The 18,586-nt window shown below is 36.4% G+C and overlaps 1 protein-coding gene across 1 annotated transcript in view; it reads right to left on the bottom strand.

Annotated features, from left to right (window-relative positions):
* The window catches only part of COG5 (component of oligomeric golgi complex 5), a 311,139-nt gene that overhangs the window by 40,799 nt on the left and 251,754 nt on the right, over positions 1 to 18,586 (bottom strand). The gene's annotated exons all lie outside the window — the stretch shown is intronic.

Genomic DNA, 18,586 nt, shown 5'->3' with positions numbered 1-18,586 from the left:
GAAAAAAAAAATTTAAAAAAAAAATAAATAAATAAACCTACATCCTATGTACATCTGGCAGCCATCATAATATGCTCTGAAATGGGTGGTGAAGAGAGGGTTTTACTTCCATTTTTATAGATTAAATTCTTTCAAAAAAAAGATAGTTAAGATTATATTATACTGTATATGGACAGTCAGTACAAGTGGTATTAAGAACTTTTTACTCCTCACCTTTTAAAAATAATTTTTTAATGTTTATATTTATTTTTGAGAGAGAGAGATAGAGCATGAGCAGGGGAGGGGCAGAGAGAGAGGGAGACACAGAATCTAAAGGAGGCTCCATGCTTGGAGCTATCAGCACAGAGCCCTACACGGGGCTCAAACCCACGAGCCATGAGGTCATCAACTGAGCCAAAGTCAGTTACTCAACAGACTGAGCCACTCAGGCGCCCCTTCACTCCTCTCCCCTTTAATTTACTTCTGAATATATGAGTTTTAGGACATGTAATGCTTTACAGAGTTAATCTAGACTTCTTACAGCTTGATCTAAGAAAATAATCTACATATAAACTATTTTCATATTGATCAGATTTTAATCCAGTCCTCTGTAATGATGGTTTCTTAAAGGTGAATTAAATCTGAGTAGGACAAATAAAAAATGATCTAAGTAAACTCTGTAAATGTGTATGCAGATCTCAACATACGAAAAACTGGCCTTTTAGGAGAGCTGAAACTAAGAGTATCTTCTGTTAGAATGAGTCAAATAAAATCTGGGAGAAAGAAATACTATTTTGCTTTCTACTTTCCTATGACGAACACACACACACAAACATTTAAAAAAATTAAACTCAATGCCCATTTTATCAATTCCTACTTATGATAATAAAATATTTAAAAATATGAAAATTTGCAATTAAAATGAAGGGAATATTCCTTTGTTAATGTTACAACCCATGACAATGGCTACTAAGTCAACATGGGGCTTTTTGACATCAAGTTAAAGAGCTCCAATTTCTTTTGCCTTTCCTCATGGACCTGGTCACCAACTTCCAATCAAGTTGAACTCTAAAATTGGACAATAAAGTGGCAGTGGTTAGTGGCATCAGTGGTTATGGCAGACTCAGGGTGTCAGATGCTAAATATATATCCATCTGCAAAGGGCATTTAAAAGTTATGAGTTCCAGCTATACAATTTTTTTAAAGATTTTATCTTTAAGCAATCTCTAAACCCAACATGGGGCTCAAACTCACATCCCAGAGATCAAGAGTTACATGCTCTTCCGACTGAGCTATCCAAGAGCCCCTAGCTATACAATTTTTAAAAATCCAATCTTGGGGTGCCTTGGTGGCTCAGTCAGTTGGGCGTCCAAAACAAAAACACATGTTCATATAAAAACATGTATACAAATGTTCATAGCAACATTGTTCCATAGTGTAATAGACCAAAAATGAAAACAACCCAAACGTCAACTAATAAATGGATAAATAAGACGTAGTATATTCATACAAGGAACATTACTAAGCAAAAAAAAAAAAAAAAAAAGAATGAAGCTCTGATACCTGCTAAAACGTGGATGAACTGCAAACATTTGAAATAAAAGAAGCCAGTCACAAAAGGCCACATATGGAATGATTACATTTACATGAAATACCCAGAGATAAAAAGTAGATTAGTAATAAGGGGATGAGGAAAGAAGGGTAAACATGAAATGACTGCTGATGGGTAGGAGGTTTCTTGTTGGGGTAAGAAAATGTTCTAAATTTGATTGTGAATATACTAAAAACCACTGAATCGTACACTTTAAATGGGTGAATTATATTGTAATAAAACTTTTTTAAAAAGTATAGAAAGAAAAATCCCCAACTTTAAGAGTTATGTGCTAGATGCCCTGAGCCTTGTAAAAATGAAGACTAAGACAAGACAGCTAAGTTAGAGACCTACAAAGTTCTGCAAAGAAAACATTATATTTGGAAGAGCGAAACACTAATGATATAAAAGAACTAAAGATGAAATATCACTGTGCCAAAAACAAGGAACAAAATTCAAATATCAAAGTGAAAATAGAACACTAGAAGATTGGAAATTTAAGATAATCCACTGCTTATCTTGGTCTCACAGCACAAAATACAGTGAGCCCAACACCTGAGCTCGGTATATCACTTCGTCCCTCTCGAACACCACTCCTGTCATAATTGTTTTGGGGAAATAATTTCAAATTTACAAAATGTTACAAATATAAGGAGTACTCTTAGACACTTTACCCAGATTTACTTATTAACATTTCATCCCATTTGATTTATTGTTTGTATTTTCTCTCTCTTACATACAACGTATAATTCTTTTCCTGAATCATACATACATTATATTATAGCCCTTTGCCCCTAAATATTTCAGTGGGTACTTCATAAGAAGACGGCCACTTCACTACAAAATCTGAGTTATAAACTTCATAAATTTATGTCAATCCAATACTTCTATGTGGAATGTGCTATGTCTCCAAGGAGATGTGGTTCATTTTAGTGAAGGTGGTGTTAGAGACCAAGATCTGGGTAGTAGGGGTACTTATTCCTGTAGTAACTCTTGATTAATCCAATATTTATACAGATGATCCTTCCAATATGCTGGGTTCTTAGTTCCTTCTCTTCCATTTAAGGTTAAAAGAACTATACAGTGAACACTCATATACAGATAACCTATTAACATTCTTTAATTTGCTTTATATCACATATCTATCCTTCAACACATTTGATATTTTTCATTCATTTCAAATAATTTTCAGACATCAACACTCAACCATGTGGATAATTAGCTAGAATTCAGTATTCACTTACAGCTTTTTTTTTTCCTCTTGAGGAAAAACTTATGTATAATGAAATGCGGACCTTAAGTGCACAATTCAATGAGATGTGGTAAATGGTTTTACTTGTGTGATACTATCACTCTAGAAGTTTCCTTCATTCCACTTCCCAGTCAACTCCCACCCTACCCTGGAGAGACATCCACTATTGTGATTCAATTAGCCTTGGCTTTAAGGAGGACTGCATTCAGAGACCATACGGGAAGGTATTTTTAATGAGCTCCAAAGACAATGTTTCACAGATTATTCAGTCTTTTGTGAGCCCCTGCTGCCACTGTGCTGTTCTTCTTGGGATAAAGAATGTACTTTTGCTTACACATACTGTTTTCAAAAACGCTAAAAGTCATACACAATTAAATTTTCCTGACATTTTATTATGGACACTTGAAAGACTTGTACACTGAATACCCATATACTGCCTAGATTCCATAATTAACATTTTATAATACTTGCTTATGCTATCCGTACATAGATCCATTTTGTATTTTTTTAAGTTTATTTATTTATAGAGACACACACACAGTGGGAGTGGGGGAGGGACTGAGACACTTCCAAGCAGGCTCTGCACTGTCAGTGTAGGGCCTGATCCCACAAACCATGAGATCGTGACCTGAGCCAAAATCAAGAGTTGGACGTTTAATAGTTTTGTATTTTTGATGTATCTCAAAATAACTTGTAGACATTAGTATACTTATTACCCCTGACTTTACTGCAATAATTAGTTTTGCCTATTCTGTATCTTTATATAAAGTTTTTTGTGCATGTATGTGTGTGCAAAGTTTCTTTCACTCAGATAATGTTTCTGGTTTTCACTTGTGTTTGTTCCTTTTTATTGTTGTGTAGTATTCCACTGCGTGAACTGATCAGAGTTTGTTTTATCCATTCTCTTATTGCTCCCAGAATGTCTGGAACAATATAATCCTTGACTCAAATCTAAGCAGACTTGCCTCGAAACACTTGCTAGCTGAGTAACTAACTTGTGCCTTTAGCTTCTCCATACGTAACACAGAACAGATACTACAGCTGATAGCAAAGTATGCTCCATTTTTATCTCCAATTTTATGTCTTGTTCTAATTTTCTTCTCACATGTCTTTGCTTGGTCCTTTCTCCTGCCATCAAGCCTCCAAGCTCTACCCTATGTCTGCACTGGCTAGGGATGAAAGGCACAGATTAGGACTGAGGAATCCAAACGAAAAGCCAATGAAGCTGCCTGGAGTTACAGAGTAAATATTGGCTCCTTTTGGTTTGTGGAAAACATGCATTTTACATAGAGAAGGCATTCTCTATTTCTAAATTTTCTACCCATCTTGAGCCATTTTGACTTTCGCTGTTTTAAGCTACTTCCTTCACTTCAACTCCTTAAAACTGACTTTTCACTAATTCAAGTACATGTTCAGCAAGGCCTCTTAATGCAGAAGGTGTTCATTAGGTATCTGCTGAATGACTGAAGGGCCAGAGTAATGGTTTCTTGTTGCCTTTTCAAAGTCTACCTTATTTGAGATGAATACAACTTGTATGGAGGTGCAGAAACACAGCTTTTGGCTGTAAAGCGTAAGGAACTAGGGGACCAGAAAGGTGGGAACCATAAGAGAACCACATTCTTAACTATGAGAAGCATACATACTGGTGAATCATGTTACACTATCTAATACAGTCTGGAAAGATGTCAGAAATCGAGAGTTGCATTTGAGTTTTAAAAATCTCTCTCTCACACACACATGCACGCACACATGGAATCCGAAGGCTAAACAAATCTTTAATAACCAAATAGTTCCTAGGCACAAATGAGAGGATATATTATTCATTTTTAATTATCTGAAGAAAAAAATTTTCAGAAATTATAATTCGTACATCTGCTCACTAGGAACATTGTGTGAATTCAGTGCACAAGACACAATGATAAACTATACAGTTAACATGAAGAATGTTTCTATGTATTCGTTAGCTTACAGAAAAAATGACCAAGATTTCCCTAACATCACAGCTGAGGGGTAGAAGTAAAAGAAGTAAAACTGATACTTCATGAGGTGAACTGGATAACAGCTTTAAATTTCTATTCATTGAATCTACTGAAAATTACTGTTGGGGAATTATCAAGTTGGTGACTCAGAAGAATGTCTAAAAAGAATAATAAGATACATTAATGATTTGTTATGAATTATGAAAGGTAAAGTTACTTTCCAGATGTTATGGAAATACCACTTGTACTTTATTTATCTATAATTTCCATTACTGCTAAAGTAATGTCAAGACTACAGGATAACTCCTTTTTATGTATATTTGTTCATAATTCTTCTAAATATTTCTTGGCAAGCATACATAAAACAAATGAGAAAAAGGTATGTATTAGAATTCTGTAAGTTTAGAGAACAGTGTAAAATGTGTGTACTAATCTAAAATGCTTCCCCAAATGAAAATAAGTCAAAACATTTTTATACTTATATATATACTTATGTACTTATGGCAGATATTTTTAACAAAACCTTTGAAAGGTTCTGAGGCACCTGGGTGACTCAGTCGGCTGAACGTCTGACTCTTGGTTTTGGCTCAGATCATGATCTCCTGATTCATGGGATTGAGCCTTGCATCAGGCTCTGTGCTAACAGCATGGAGCCTGCTTTGGATTCTCTCTGTCCCTTTCTCTGCCCCTGCCCTGCTTGCACTTGCATGTGCATGCTCTTGCTCTCAAAATAAATAAATAAACTTAGAAAAAAAAGCTTTGACAGGTTCTGATAAACCATGATGTCTATACAGTAAAACCTTGGTTTGCAAACATAATTCATTCTGGAAACATGCTTGTAATCCAAAGCACTCATATATCAAAGTGCATTTCAAGCAAGAACCATTGGCTCAGGTGTGATCATGTGACATTCAGCATCATATACTATTCATACTGCAAGACATCGCTCATTTTTCAAGTTAAAACTTGTTAGAAACGTTTGCCTGTCTTGCAGAACAAGTTACTTGCAATCCAAGGTTTTAACTGTACTTATTTTTCTGAAAGTGGTGACCATGACTGCATTATAATAACCAAATTAATTTTTAATAAGAAGTCTATATTAACTTAAGATCTTCTAATACATGCTTTCTATCCAATTTGGGGGTACACAGCAAAGAGTACATACAAAAAGGCAAATATTATCACTGTTATTATTTTAATGAAAAGTATAAAGAGCAAATATCTGGCTCTCAGACTGTCTCTTCCCCTCCCACACATATAGAAGACATCAGTAATCAAGGGGCCCTGTTATGGTCTAACAACACAGTGCTCCAGGCAGCAACTACCAATCTCTTTAGACCTGGGGGAGAAACTGATTTGTAATCCCTGATCTATGTAACAGTAGTTGTTTTGGACATATGGTCCAATGATTCTAAGTGTATTCATCCAAATGTTTTCTAGGTCAAGAGATGCTAATGAGCAATATATTCCAACAGCCTTAAAGCTGCTATATCCTTACTTATCCCACTATCAGAAATGTATCTTAAGAAAATAATAAAATTATATGCACAAAGATAATGTTATTTATTAGTCCGAAGCTGTGTTGTAAGGTGTATCATAATTCTTATACCTTCCAGGTAAATTGTTCTTTTTCTCATTTTATGACACGCCCCCCCCCCCCCCAATCTCTAATAATGGTGTTTTGCTTCAGAATATATTTTGTCTGATGTGGTTATAGTTATTTTCGTCAGTTCTTATCTAATTTGTATTGGCCTGAAATATTTTTTCTCCATTCCTTTACTTTCATCCTTTACATGTTCTTATCGATGAGGGACAGAAATAGGAAAATGTTCACCTTTAGCCCAGAAGGCTGACCTATGGCCTGCGTAGTACTGATAAGGATCAAACATGTACTGGTTGCTACATTCTTTTCATTTTATTTTTTTAACATTTAATTATTTTTGAGAAAGAGAGAGAGAGAAAGAGCACAAGCAGGGAAATGGCAGAGAGAGGAGGAGGAGACACAGAATCCGAAGCAGCTCCAGGCTCTGAGCTGTCAGCACACAGCACGACACGGGGCTGGAACTCACAGACCAGGAGATCATGACCTGAGTTGAAGTAGGATGCTCAACCAACTGGGCCACCCAGGCACCCCTGGTTGCTACATTCTTTTTTGCTGTGTGTGTGGTCATGATCTCCTGGTCTGTGAGTTCCAGCCCCGTGTCGGGCTGTGTGCTGACAGCTCAGAGCCTGGAGCTGCTTCAGATTCTGTGTCTCCTCCTCCTCTCTCTGCCATTTCCCTGCTTGTGCTCTATACACACACACACACACACACACACACACACACACACACACATACACGCGCGTGCGCGCACACGAGCAGGGGAGGAGCAGAGAGATGGAGACAGAATCTGAAGCAGGCTCCAGGCTCCAAGCTGTTGGCACAGAGCCCGACATGGGGCTCAAACTCATGAACCATGAGATCATGACCTGAGCTGAAGTCGGACACCTGACCAACTGAGCCACCCAGGCAACCCTGGTTGCTACATTCTTAAAGGATCTCATGACTGCCTATACATCCTACTGAGAGTTAATATTGAGCTGAATGATAAGCACCAGAGAAATCTTGCTAAAGTAGTTTTATCAGTAAAAATTCAAAAACAACATTTATGATCTAATACTGTACATCCCCTCCCCCTTGAGCACTAAGCATATAAGCACAGCTTCATAGAGCACTCCTAGGTCCTGTCCCGGTGCTATAATAAAAGCACCTTTTTCCACCACAAACGTCTCAAGAATTCTTTCTTGACAATTCACTCCTTGGACCCACATTGCGTATGTTTTTACATGGGTCACACAAAAGCTAAATTTAGTTATCGATTCCACCCAAATTGAGAAATGTCAGTGGCCAGTTTAGTTACATTTATTGTGATCAATGATTGAAATTCATCTTACTATGTACTTCTCATAGGATTTTTTGCTTCTTTTTATTCTGTTCATTTCTGAGCCTTTTATTGAACTAACACTTTTCTCTTTTATCAATTTTTCCATCAGTTCACTTAGAAGTTATATATTCTATTTCTACTCTTTCAGTGGTCATAATTAAATTGTTAAAATTCATATTCAATGTAACTCAAAATATCTCCAGTTTTATAATCTTCCTGAATAATAAAAGCATTTTAGAATGCTTTAAAATTCATTACCCCTTCTCATTTCAAACTTTAATGTGGACTAATATTTTCATTCTATCTAGTTATATATGTCCCAAATTAGTCACTATTACTTCTTGTTTTATGCAATTAAGGCTTGAGTTTACCTACACGTTTACCAATTGCTCCTGCTATTACTTCTTGCATTTCAATCCTTCCTTTTGAGTTAGATTTCCTCCTTTTGTGTACAACCACGAAATGGCTGGCTTCTGTCTCACTCACAGTGAAGGCCAAACTTCCTACTATATTCTTCAAGGGCTGGAATCATCTAGAGTTAAGGTCACAGACTTCCAAGGATATTAGATTGGGTCACAGGAATTCCAGGAGAATAAGTCTCTAGGTCTCTCAGTATTCTGGAATACAGGCACAGAAGCCAGGCTGAAGAAGCAGGGTCCTTTAGAACTAGAGGCTCTGGGTTGAAGGTGCCACTTTATGTAGAACAGAGTCCAGAACACAAACTCCTTCAACAGCTACAAGACTTCTGTTGGCTTTTAAGCCACTTGTACCTGCCTCCTCAAACCCACTCAGTGTGATCAGTCCCTCTGGGTGCTAATTAAATGATTTCTACAAGTTAAAAACCTGCATATGGTAAAAACTGAAACAGAACTAACTTAGAAATATAAACTGAAGACCAAATGTTCTCTCTCCACATCTTTAGTCCCACTCTTCAGTTATACACTAACAGTTTCTTGTGGTGACCTTCCAGGAAAGAAAGAAAAGAGAGAAAGAAAAAAGAAAAAGCTTAAAACGACATTTATTTTTATTGTCTGTTTTACTTACAGGTGGGACTACTAAATGTTCTATTTTCACCTTCTTTTTCCAGCCTAATATCATGTCTTAGGGAGTTTTCCAAATTAGCACATAGAAGTCTTCAAAGCACTACCAATTATTTCCCTCATTACTTTCCTCACTAATTTGGAACCAACCTCTCAAACTATCAATATTTTCTTGAAGCATTTTCTATAGATTCTTGAGAGAAAAAGGAAAGGGGTTTGAATTCCCCAGAGCTCAATATTCCTTGTCATTACTGTCAATCTTTGAAGGCTATCAGAATGATTAGTTAGAAATTCAATCTCCCAACTAAACAGGGTTCTCAGCAAAGAGAGTAGTCACATATGTTTTCTTTTACAAAAGTAAAAATACGACATCTACACCCAAGATGTCTTTTACACACACACACACACACACACACACACACACACACACACACCCTTTATTTTCTCCAAACTTCCAATGTACAGCATATTAGATTTAGTTTTGGTTAGTTTATTTTAGGAAGTTCTTAAATGTTTAAACTGGGGAGAGATGGGTGGTTGGTGAACTAGGGAAGAAAAACAAGCACTTCTACTTTTCCTGATCCCAGTCCTTTTTCACTTTTTTCCTAAGATTCATTTATTAAATATTTAGAGGTTCACTATAACTTATAAAAGCCTCCATATTCTTTCAAGTCCTAGACTGAACGATTAATCTCCTATAAAGCTAGGATACACCCATGTGCCACCTATACACCTACCTTTACAGTACTTTATAAGTATTTTTAATTGAAATGTAAAATCAAGATAGAAATGTTTAAAAACAATCAGTATGCATTTTTGCTTTTAATTCCTTTGCCTTTGGAAATGTGTCAAGGAAAACATTGCTGCGGCTGAGGTCAGAGAGGTTTTTTCCTGCTTTCTCCTCTAGGATTTTGGTGGTTTCCTGTCTCACATTCAGGTCCTTTATCCATTTTGAGTTTATTTTTGTGAATGCTGTAAGAAAGTGGTCTAGTTTCATTCGTCTGCATGTTGCTATCCAGTTCTTCCAGCACCATTTGTTAAATAGACTGTCTTTTTTCCATTGGATATTCTTTCCTGCTTTGTCAAAGATTAGTTGGCCATACTTTTGTGGGTCCAATTCTGGAGTCTCTATTCTATTCCATTGGTCTATGTGTCTTTTTGTGCCAATACCATGCTGTCTTGGTGATTACAGCTTTGTAGTAGAGGCTAAAGTCTGGGATTGTGATGCCTCCCGCTTTGGTCGTCTTCTTCAATATTACTTTGGCTGTTTGGGGTCTTTTGTGGTTCCATACAAATTTTAGGATTGCTTGTTCTAGCTTCGAGAAGAAAGCTGGTGCAATTTTGATTGGGACTGCACTGCATGTGTTGATTGCTTTGGGTAGTATTGATATTTTAACACTATTTATTCTTCCAATCCATGAGCACAGAATGTTTTTCCATCTTTGTATCTTCTTCAATTTCCTTCATAAGCTTTCTATAGTTTTCAGCATACAGATCTTTTACATCTTTGGTTAGATTTATTCCTGGGTATTTTATGATTCTTGGTGCAGTTGTGAATGGAATCAGTTTCTTTGTCTTTCTGTTGCATCATTGTTAGTGTATAAGAATGCAACTGATTTCTGTACATTGATTTTGTATCCTGCGATCTCATGAAGATAAAAAGCTTCTGCACTGCAAAGGAAACAATCAACAAAACTAAAAGGCAACCAACGGAATGGGCAAAAATATCTGCAAATGACATATCGGACAAAGGGCTAGTATCCAAAATCTATAAAGAGTTCACCAAACTCCACACCCAAAAAACAAATAATCCAGTGAAGAAATGGGAAGTAAACATGAATAGACACTTCTCTGAAGAAGACATCCAGATGGCCAACAGGCATATGAAAAGATGCTCAACGTCGCTCCTCATCAGGGAAATACAAATCAAAACCACACTGAGATACCACCTCATGCCAGCCAGAGTGGCTAAAATGAACAAATCAGGAGACTATAGATGCTGGTGAGGATGTGGAGAAACGGGAACCCTCTTGCACCGTTGGTGGGAATGCAAACTGGTGCAGCCGCTCTGGAAAACAGTGTGGAGGTTCCTCAAAAAATTAGAAATAGATCTACCCTATGACCCAGCAATAGCACTGCTAGGAATTTACCCAAGGATACAGGAGTGCTGATGCATAGGGGCACTTGTACCCCAAAGTTTATAGCAGCACTGTCAACAATAGCCAAATTATGGAGAGCTGAAATGTCCATCAACTGATGAATGGATAAAGAAATTGTGGTTTATATACACAATAGAATGCTATGTGGCAATGAGAAAGAATGAAATATGGCCTTTTGTAGCAACTTGGATGGAACTGGAGAGTGTGATGCTAAGTGAAATAAGTCACACAGAGAAAGACAGATACCATATGTTTTCACTCTTATGTGGATCCTGAGAAACTTAACAGAAGACCATGGGGGAGGAGAAGGAAAAAAAAAAAGTTAGACAGGGAGGGAGTCAAACCGTAAGAGGCTCTTGAAAATGAGAACAACCTGAGGGTTGATGGGGCGTGCAAGGGAAGGGAGGGTGGGTGATAGTTATTGAGGAGGGCACCTGTTGGGATGAGCACTGAGTGTTGTATGGAAACCAATTTGACAATAAATTTCATATTAAATAAGTAGGTAAATAAATAAAACCAGTGTACAGATAAATGAACGATTACAAATCAAAAACTCTCTTAAACACAGACAAAAAGTTTGAACATTATCAGCACTCCAAAAACTCAATCATCTCCTTCCTCCTATAAAGTGACTTCTTTATATAATCATTTGGGACATATTATTTCATATATAATAAATATATATATATTTGTATTTTGTTCAACATTATGTTTGTGAGATTCATCCATGTAGGACTGTATGTAAGCTGTATTCTCCTTCTTTTTCAATACTGTACAGCATTCCACTGATGAATATCTCAGAATTTATGTAGCTGTTCTCTTGATGGGCATTTGGGTTGTTTCCATTTTGAGGCTCTGACAAAAAATGCTGCTAAACACATCTCATGGTGTACATGTGTAGGTATTTCTATTAGGTTTCCCTTTCATATTTAGATCTAAATTCTACCTAAAATTGATTTCTGTCTTTGGTGAGGGCCAACTTTTTTTTTTTCCACAAGACTATCAAAATAACTCATCATCACTTACCAAAAAGACCACCCTTTCCCCACTGCTGTCCACTGTCATCTCTGTCGCACAAGAAGTGACAGTATACTTGTGGGGCTGTTTCTCTAACCTTGTGCTAATACATCATCATCACCATTACTACAGGTTTCTAATGGATCTTGCTATCAGTAGAACAAATATGTCTGCATTGGTAAAAAGCATACTGTTACACTGAACCTACAGATCAATTTTGGAAGAACTGACATGTTTACGACACTGAGTCGTCCAATCTATGAATAGAGTATGTGCCGTCATTTATTTCTTTAATTTCTCTCAATATGACTTACAGTTTTCAGTGTAGTCTTGCCCATGTTTTCTCAAACTATTCATAGAAACATGTTATTTTCTGATGCCATTATAAATAGTGTTTTTAAAAAATTCTATTTTCTGTTTGTAGCTGGCAAACATAAATAGTTGATTTTTGTATAACTTGAGTATGAAGGAGTTTGGGACATGCCACTCCAAAATATGCTGCTCTTGTATATTATTTCAGGTTGAAGTCACTGAAAAATAGCAAATACAAGCAGACTGGCTTTCTCTGAACTCGCTGTCATCTGCCCAAAAGCACGTCCTCCAAAAGGAACTCAACCATCATAAAGTCCTCTGCCTAAAAGTTTTATCAACCAGGGAAGATTGACTCTTATCACAAACAGGAAGTAGCCATCACACCTATACAAACTTTGTCATAAACTATCATTTCTGCTGCCTATTCTTGTAAGGTCCTCATCATCTTTTCTAGAAATCATTCATTCTACCCTAAGTAGCCTATATCCATCCCTCTTTCTTTCCCCCTATTAAGACATTATATAGTTTGTGACAAACAAATACTTAGGAGATTTTCTAGATACTTTTCAGTTATTTCAGAAGGAGGGATTATAGACTTTTTTGAAATATGTGAAATTTTCCTCAAAAAAATTCACATGTCATAATAATATTTGATAATTTCCTGAGATTCACAGATGTCCTGTAATTTCTTCACAGACCTCCTAGATTAACAATTCCTATCCTAAGATACCGAAAAGTGATATAAAGATAAGTGTCCAAGAAGGACAAAAAAGATTTTCTTAATTTCTAACACAGAACGCTTTCCAAATACACCTTTTTAGGTATGTCTTAGAAAATATTCTAAACTGGCACAACTTCCTACTAACGAGTTGAGTAAAAAAGCTGCCCAAAAGTGTGCTATGTGCTTGATAAATTAAAGGATAATTTAAAAAAACATCAATTTTTCTAAGATGTAAATGAGTTCTTTTGTATTCAAATGCAGCAAACTTCAGTTTGCATCCTAATTTTTAAAGGGACTGTTTATGTGTCTTTTCCCCTTCCTCTCTCTGATTGTCCCAAGTGTTTGGGGTTTAGAGTTGTCCTTTCAACCATGCCTCCCTCTCCGCCATAGTCACCACATCTCTCCATTTCACAATCAGACCTGGGCTCGTGGCTCAGAAATCCCATCGCATTGGAATACTGCAGATCTCATTCCTGTGTTTTGACCTTAGTTCCATTTACCAGTCAATCTTGCCTCGTATCCCCCTAGCTGGTACCTATAGCAGCCTTAAGAGGTTAATGTAGGTTTTCTTTGTATCTTATTTGTGAGTAAGGCTATCTTTACTCTATGTGTATCTGTATGTCTGAGTGTGCTGGGTAGGAAGGAGGGTGCACTGAGTGAATGAATCAAAGCCTTACCTTGACTAAATGCTGACAACTTTCTCTCCCAGAAACATATTTTCAAAAAGAATAATTTTGAAGTGTACATTAGGGAATTAAAATACACTCAAATACCCTGGAACAGGGATAAGAATAAAAGCTCTTTTTGATCATTAATATGCTTGAAAAGATGTAAAAGCTCTACAGTGCTAAAACTTCTAATTTGAGTAAAAATGGACGGGGTAATTCAGACTAATCCTGTCAGCAAGAACACCTTGAAAAAGTGAATAATATGTTCTAAAAATCTTCATGGTATCGAAGTGCTAACAGGGCAGTGAAAAATTATGAAGCAAGATTCAATTGCCTAATTTCTTTTCAAGTCTCTACTACTTCTATTTCCTGTAGTATGGAAAAGTCTATTGTTCAGAGACTGAAGACACACCACATTTTGAAATTAAGGAAAAAATAAATATATTTTGTAACAAAAGAAAGAAAAAACACAAGAGGAAAAATATTTATTTGGATATTATATACTGTAGTAATGAAAAAATGTTTAGGGCAATAAAGACTAGAAAATTTGATAAGGGGTCAAAATATATATCATCAAATGAAATACACAGAGAAAGGCTCATGAGTTTTTAAAGTAATAGTAACATTAGTTAAAATCATTAAGTTCATTATGATAGTGATAAATTTCTATTTTCTGGCTAAGAAACTGATATTGGATGCCATAAAAATTTAATATACACATAGGAGAAAATATTTGCCAATCATGTATCATAAGAGGTTATTATCCTAAATATATAAAGAATTCATACAACCCAACAGCAAAAAAGAAAAAATCTGATTAGAGATTAGATCTGAAGAGACATTTTTCTGAGGACGGCACTTAGATAGTCAACAGGACATTAAAAGGTGCTCAACATCACTAATCATCGTAGAAATACACATCAAAACCACAATGAGATATCATACCTCATACCTGTTAGAGTGGCTGGTATCAAAAAGACAAAGAATAACAAGGTGAGGATGTGGAAGAAAAGGCAACCTTTGGACACTGTGGTGGCAATATAAATTATGGAAAACTTTCTGGAAGTTTCTCAAAAAATTAAAAATAGAACTATCATATGGATCCTGCAATTCTACTTCTTGGAGTATTTACTCCAAGAAAATAAAATCATTATCTTGAAAAGATATCTGCACTCCTATGTTCATCGTAGCATGATTTACACTAGCCAAGACATAGAAACAACCTAAGTATCCATTCATGAATGGATAAAGAACATGTGAGAGAGAGAAAGAGAGAGAGAGAGAGAGAGAGAGATCACATATATATGCAATGCAATACTATTCAGCCATTAAAAAGGAAGGAAATCCTGTCATTTGTGACAACATGGATAGACCTTATGAGCATTATGCTAATAAGTAAAATAAACAAGACAGAGAATCAATACTGTGTTATCATAGATACAAAGAACAGATTGGTGATTACTAGAGGCAGGGGTGGGGACAAAATGGGTGAAAATAGTCCAAAGAATACAAAATTCCTATTATAAGATAAATAAGTCCTAGAAATATAACATAAAGTAGGGGGACTATAGTTAACAATACTGTATTGTACATTTGAAAGCTGTTAAGAGAATAAATCTTAAAAGTTCTAACCACAGGAGAGGCAAGTGGCTGTGCACCTAAAACTGATATAGTTTACCCTAGAATGGTATGGGTTTGAACTGTGCGGGTCCACTTACACATATATTTTTTTTCTGATAAATACAGTACTGTAAGTGTATCTTCTCTTCCTTATGATTTTCTTAACAACATTTCATTTTCTCTAGTTTACTTTATTCTTAAAGAATATAGTATATGTATATATAACATTCAAAATGTGTTAATTGATTATGTTATTTATTTATATGTTTACGTTTAACATAACATAAACATTGACTTATGTTGTATGACTAAGGATCTGGTCAACAGTAGGTTATTAGTAGTTAAGTTTTTTAAAGTTTTTAGGGAGTGAAAAGTTATATGCAGATTTTCAACTCCATTTTTTATAGCTCAAAATAAATACATATGTAAATAAGTACTTGTATATTCTGCTTTAAACATTTTTTTAATGTTTATTTATTTTTGAGAGACAGTGAGAGAGATAGAACATGAGCAGTGGAGGGCCAGAGAGAGAGGGAAACACAGAATCCCAAGCAGGCTCCAGGCTGTGAGCTGTCAGCACAGAGCCAACATGGGGCTCAGACACACGAACCGTAAGATCATGACCTGAGCCGAAGTCGGACACTTAACTGATTGAGCCGCCCAGGTGCCCCTATTTTCTGCTTTTTTTAAAAGTTTATATTTATTTTGAGAGAGAAAGACAGCATGAGTGGGGAGGGGCAGAGAAAGAGGTAGAGAGAATCCAAAGCCGTGCAGAGCCCAATGCAGGGCTCGATCTCCTGATTCATGAGACCATGACCTGAACCAAGATCATGACCTGAGCTGAGATCAAGAGTCGGACCCTTTAACCGTCTGAGCCACCCAGGTACCCCTAGATATTTTTAAAAATTTAAAGCACACTGACAAGATTCAAAAAGAAAATTTCATGAGCTTTTTTTTGTTGTTGCTATTGCCATGTTCCTAATTTGACTTTGTGACAGATGGCATGATTAGTCCCAATCCTTCATCCCTCTTTCCATCCACAACCTTTGCAATTTCATATTGCACTGTGGTTGGGTGGTTTTGGTAAGCCAGACCTTGGGGAATAATTTCTCTCTTGTACTTCTGCCTTCCTCATGGGATCAAGCCCAGGAGAGCCTGCTGCAGGCACAGAGACATGCAGAACAGAGTATTTAACTATAGTTGAAGGCAGCCTCGATCAGCTGCCAGCCGGCTGTGAGCAAACCCAACCAAGGTAAAGCCACCTAGCTGCCGCTCAAGTATGAGCAATAAATGCTTACTGAATGCCATTCAGGTGTTGTGGTTGTCTATTATGCAATGTTCTCATTACAACAGATAATAAAGACTTTGCAGACTTTAACCAACAGATTTGCACTTCTCACTTTCTTCTGAAAATACTTCCTAACGATAATAACCATTTCTGACCTTTTCCTAAGTCTTCACTATGGCCTACTGAATCTTTTTTTTAATTAATTAATTAATTTTTAAATTTACATCCAAGTTAGTTAGCATATGGTGCAACGATTTCAGGAGTAGATTCCTAAATGTCCCTTACCCATTTAGCCCATCCCCCTCCCACAACCCCTCCCACCAGCAACCCTGTGTTTGTTCTCTATATTTAAGATTCTCTTATGTTTTGTCCCCCTCCCTGTTTTTATATTATTTTTGCTTCCCTTCCCTTAGGTTCATCCGTTTTGTGTCTCAAAGTCCTCAGATGAGTGAAGTCATATGATATTTGTCTTTCTCTGACTAATTTCACTTAGCATAATACCCTCTGGTTTCATCCATGTAATTGCAAATGGCAAGATTTCATTCTTTTTGATTGCTGACTAATACTCCATTGTGTGTGTGTGTGTGTGTGTATACACACACACACACACACACACACACACACACACATACATACACACCTCACATCTTAATCCATTCAGCCATTGGTGGATATTTGGGCTCTTTCCCTACTTTGGCTATTGTCGATAGTGCTGCTATAAACATTGGGGTGCATGTGCCCCTTTGAAACAGCACACCTGTATCCCTTGGATAAATACCTAGTACTGCAATTGCTTGGTTGTGCCTACTGAAATTTTTTTTTAATTTTTTTAACATTTATTTATTTTTGAGAGACAGAGCACAAGCGGGGGAGGGGCAGAGAGAGGAGGAGACACAGGATGAAGCAGGCTCCAGGCTCTGAGCAAGCTGTCAGCACACCACCTGACACATGGCTCAAACCCACGAACTGTGAGATCATGACCTGAGCCAAAGTCGGACGCTTAACTGAGTCACCCAGGTGTCCCCCTGAATTCTAAACCAGCATGACCATTTACTACAGACCTGGCACAGCCTGCAGAAAATCAAGCTCTCACAAGTCTGGGAAGCAAGTCAGAAAGTGATCTCAAGGGAAAGAAGGAGTGATCCTAAAATAGTTAAATGCAAGAATGGAAGTAAGAAAGAGTAGAAGGCTGTCTATGAATCGAGAGGGTAGGTAACCTAAAGGGCTCAGTGTGTTTGTATTATAGCTAAAGTGCATTTGGGCCAAAAGAATCTACTGATATGTTTTGTCTATTTGTACATAATATAAAAATTCTCCCAAGTGATTACATATTTTTAAAACTTTTTATTATTTTAATGTTAATAATATAGATTATCATATGATATTATATGGAGCAGTATCCAGGTAGATGACATTTAAATCTGCATTAAATAATCCTTTTAAAACTAAAAAAGTTGAACTCATGTTTCTGTATCATCGTTTAAATATCACACATGTAGGTTTTCTTCCACTATAGGAATGTCAAGTCTCCAAATTGCTTATGAAATCACACAAAGAATAAAGGGTATATTTACAAAGCGTTTTTTAAAAAAAAAAAAAAAAAACAAAAAAAAAAACAAAATCCTACTGCCATCTAAAACTACTGACCTCATACACAGCTACTGACCTGCATTAAAGTTGAAACCTCCCCTTAAATGTCATTCCTATTACTGTTTCCATTTAAATGGTCTGCAACCTAATTAAATGCCAATCTACTTTCTCACAGTTTACAACACTTGACATTTACCCCAAGATTCTAGATGTCATTCCCTGAAACCATCAGATAATGGTTACTGTTGGAAAATGTCCTTACAGCTTACCTTTTAAAAGGACTACATTTTAGTATATCTGCCTCTAATTTTGACATCACAAGTTTACAAGCCTATAAACGTTTATAAAGGCACAATAACTTCTTTATAGTAATATTTTAATTTCACTTTAATATGTAGAGGACAAGGAAAACATTGATTCAAACTTGCGAGGTCTAATGACATTTT

The sequence above is a fragment of the Lynx canadensis genome, chromosome A2 (assembly GCF_007474595.2).
Source record: "Lynx canadensis isolate LIC74 chromosome A2, mLynCan4.pri.v2, whole genome shotgun sequence".
Classification (NCBI taxonomy): domain Eukaryota; kingdom Metazoa; phylum Chordata; class Mammalia; order Carnivora; family Felidae; genus Lynx; species Lynx canadensis.
This window is presented reverse-complemented; position numbering and strand designations above follow the sequence as displayed.